This window comes from Ascaphus truei, chromosome 4 (assembly GCF_040206685.1).
Source record: "Ascaphus truei isolate aAscTru1 chromosome 4, aAscTru1.hap1, whole genome shotgun sequence".
Classification (NCBI taxonomy): Eukaryota; Metazoa; Chordata; class Amphibia; order Anura; family Ascaphidae; genus Ascaphus; species Ascaphus truei.
The window spans coordinates 214144245-214147678 of record NC_134486.1 but is presented as its reverse complement, the minus strand read 5'-3'; positions in this window follow the sequence as shown (position 1 = coordinate 214147678).

Genomic DNA, 3434 nt, shown 5'->3' with positions numbered 1-3434 from the left:
TGCTTAAACAAATAGTGTATAGCTGTGAGGGCATGTGGGGATGGCTAATTACCTGTTGGCACTCGCAGGAGAGCCGCCTCCAAACACCAAGCTCGGTGACACGCACCGCACTGCAATGGAGGGCCAAATCTCGCGAGATGCGCCTCATGCAAGCCACGTTCATGCCGCGCATGCGCAGAGCAAAGTATGTCATAAATCAGTCAGGAATCACAAGAGCAATGCCCCCAGAGTACTATGTGCTCACGCATGCGTCCCTATGCCCGTTGGTGACTGGAAAAATTGTGTATACCCCACCACATAATGAGGATGTTAATGGAGATGCCTATAAAACATGATGACACTCACATTATTTGTCCATGGTGCGGTGGGGGGGAAAAAAGGAGGGGGGGGGAGGGAAAGGGGGGAAAAGAAAAAGAAGAAAAAGAGGGGTAAGGAAAAGGAGGAATAGGAGGGTGGGGGAGAAAAGAACGAAAGAAACGTGGAAAAGAAGGAAAAGGGAGAGAAGGAAGGGAAAGGGAAAGATAAAAAAGGGGAGAAAATAGAAGGGAAGGGGAGGGGGAAAAAGAAAAGAAAGAAGGGGGGGGAGAGGGGAAGGGAGGGAAAGAAGAGAAAAGAGGGGGGGAAAGAAAAAGGGGAGGGGGAAAAGGGGAGGAGGGGGGAAAAAAAGAAAGAAAAAGAGCTGAGGGGATAAAAAGAAGGAAGAGAAAAAAACAAGAAGAAAAAAGAAAAAATTAGAGAAAAATGTTTGGAAAAAAGGGGGAGGAGGGATGGGAAAACTCAATGTTCTAAAGTGTATGCATTGTTCACGTTGGGGGCCAAATTGGGCAGACTGTACATCACATATACAAAACATACATTGATTGTGACCTTAAAAACAAAAGATATACATATATGATCAGACATAGTACAACATATTTGTGAAATTCTAACTTATACCTATATTAAAAACATATAAGCAGCCTTCCAGAAGAACAGAGGATGACTACTAAATGGAAAATACATATATTCAGTTTTTTAAGTTTTTTCAAACCGTGAAAGGAAAAAAGTTACATACATTAATACTTGTTCGGTTTATCCAATAAATGGGAATGTGGTTAGACTTAAGTTGCTGATAATTATCCCCATAATAATTTCATACAGTCCAAAACATTCTTTGAGCATTATAGATTAATTAGTCAAATACAGAGATACAAAGTTGTTACGGTTAATGCACATAATGTAAAACATCGATGACCTTGGAGCGGTGAGACTATGCATACTACATAAAAATCTAGAGAAATCTGACCATGGATTATTTCAAAAAATGATTAATGCTCCATTCAATGTTAATTCCATCTGGATAACGGGTTTTTAGCATGAAAATCCAGAATGATTCCCTACAATCTAACCGTTGTGTCAAATCGCCGCCCCTCATTTTGGGTAAAATTCTCTCAATTCCCATAAATGAAAAGCTTTCGGGGCCGCCCTTGGCGCATTCTATGAAGTGCTTGGAGACCGGGTGCGCCAAGTCTCCCCTCTTAATGAGTCTAAAATGCTCTTGCATTCTAATCTTGAGGGACCTTGTTGTCCTTCCGACATATCTTTTCCCACAGCCACAACTTATTACATAGACCACAAAAGATGTGTTGCAATCAATAAAGTTGTTAATGTTGAAACGTCTATGTGGGCTGTGGGAAAAGACAAATCTGGAAGGTTTCATGTACCGACACATATTGCAATTATTGCACCTGAAGGAGCCCTTTGTATTAAATGTGTTTGTATTGGTCCTAATATCTGGGATGACACTCGGAGATAGGTAACTGGCAATGGTCTTAGCCTTCCTGTAGACAATTTTGGGTCCCATTTTGGTATACTCCCCCAAGATGGGATCCATACGTAGTAGACCCCAATGTTTGTTGATTATTTTATTTACTTGGCCGCTGGCCTTACTGTATTGGGAAATAAACAAGGGGGATGTGTTTCCCAATTTTTTATTGCTTGCTTTACCACTTTTTTGACTAACATCCTTCGTCCTTGACTCCCTGGTGGGGAGTAGTGTATCTCTATCTATTTCCATTATTTCTCCCACTATGGATTCCAAGGCCTCCCTGTCGTAACCCCTTTCAAGAAACCGATTGGTGAGAGCCTCAGACTGAGTCAGGAAACCATCTAATATAGAACAGTTCCTCCTCAGTCTGAGGTACTGGCTTTTGGGAATGCCAGTAATCACCGATCTGGGGTGACAACTGTCTGCCCTAAGAATGGTATTTCTGGAATTGCTTTTTCTAAAGGTGTCTGTTTGAATTTTTTGGTCCATATCTACATAAAGTAGAATGTCCAGGAAGCTGATGTGTGCATTGAAGTTGGTGGTAAATTGAATATTAAGATCATTATTGTTAACGTATTCAAAAAATGCTTCTAATGTGTCAGTGCTCCCGTGCCAAATTATAATCAAATCATCGATAAAACGTTTGAAAAAAACAATATTGTGTCTAAATTTATTAGTGGCATTGTATATGAAAACGTGCTCCCACCACCCCATAAACAGATTCGCATAGGAGGGGGCAAAACTTGTCCCCATTGCTGTTCCCCGTCGTTGTAAATAAAACTGGTGCTCAAAAAGAAAATAATAAAAGTATGTGAGAAGAAAAAGAATAGATTCCGTAATAAATGTGGTCATTAACATGGAGCTTCCTGGACATTCAATGAAGTGACGAACAGCTGCTAACCCCAGATCGTGCTCAATAATTGTATACAGGGAGACCACATCCATAGTTACCCAATGGTAATCAGATTTCCATGGGATATCCTGTAATTGTACCAACAAATCACCAGAGTCAAGGACGAAGGAGGGCAGAGCCCTCACAAAGGGTTGTAAATAGGCATTGACATAACGGGATAAGCCATCTCCCAAAGATCCAATACTGGAGACAATTGGACGACCAGGAGGGTCGACCAACGTCTTATGGATCTTTGGGAGATGGTGGAAAACTGGGATAATGGGATGGGGATTGACCAAAAATCCAATCTCTTTTTTTGTTGAGAACTTGTGTTGCTGAACCCAAATCAATAAGATTAGATAATTCCTTCAAGAAGGTTGGAGTTGGATCATGTGGTAGTTCAGAGTAGGAGGACTCATCCCCAAGTTGGCGGTAAGCTTCCTTGAGATAGTTTTTCCTACTCTGAATCACCACCGCCCCTCCTTTATCAGCATTTTTTAACTCAATTTTTTTATTGGGTACAATCATGTCAAACAGTACATACAAGGGTGTCATGATCCCATGACAGTGGTGCTTTCAACAATCTGACAGGGACCCAATAACTTTTTCCATTTTCTTGGGAGTGGTGATTGGATGGGAGGGGGAGGGGAGGAGGGGGAGGGGGGAAGACACACATGGGAGGGGGGGGAAGGGGGGGAACCTAGGAGAGAGAGGGGGGGGGGTGGGTGGCGCGCT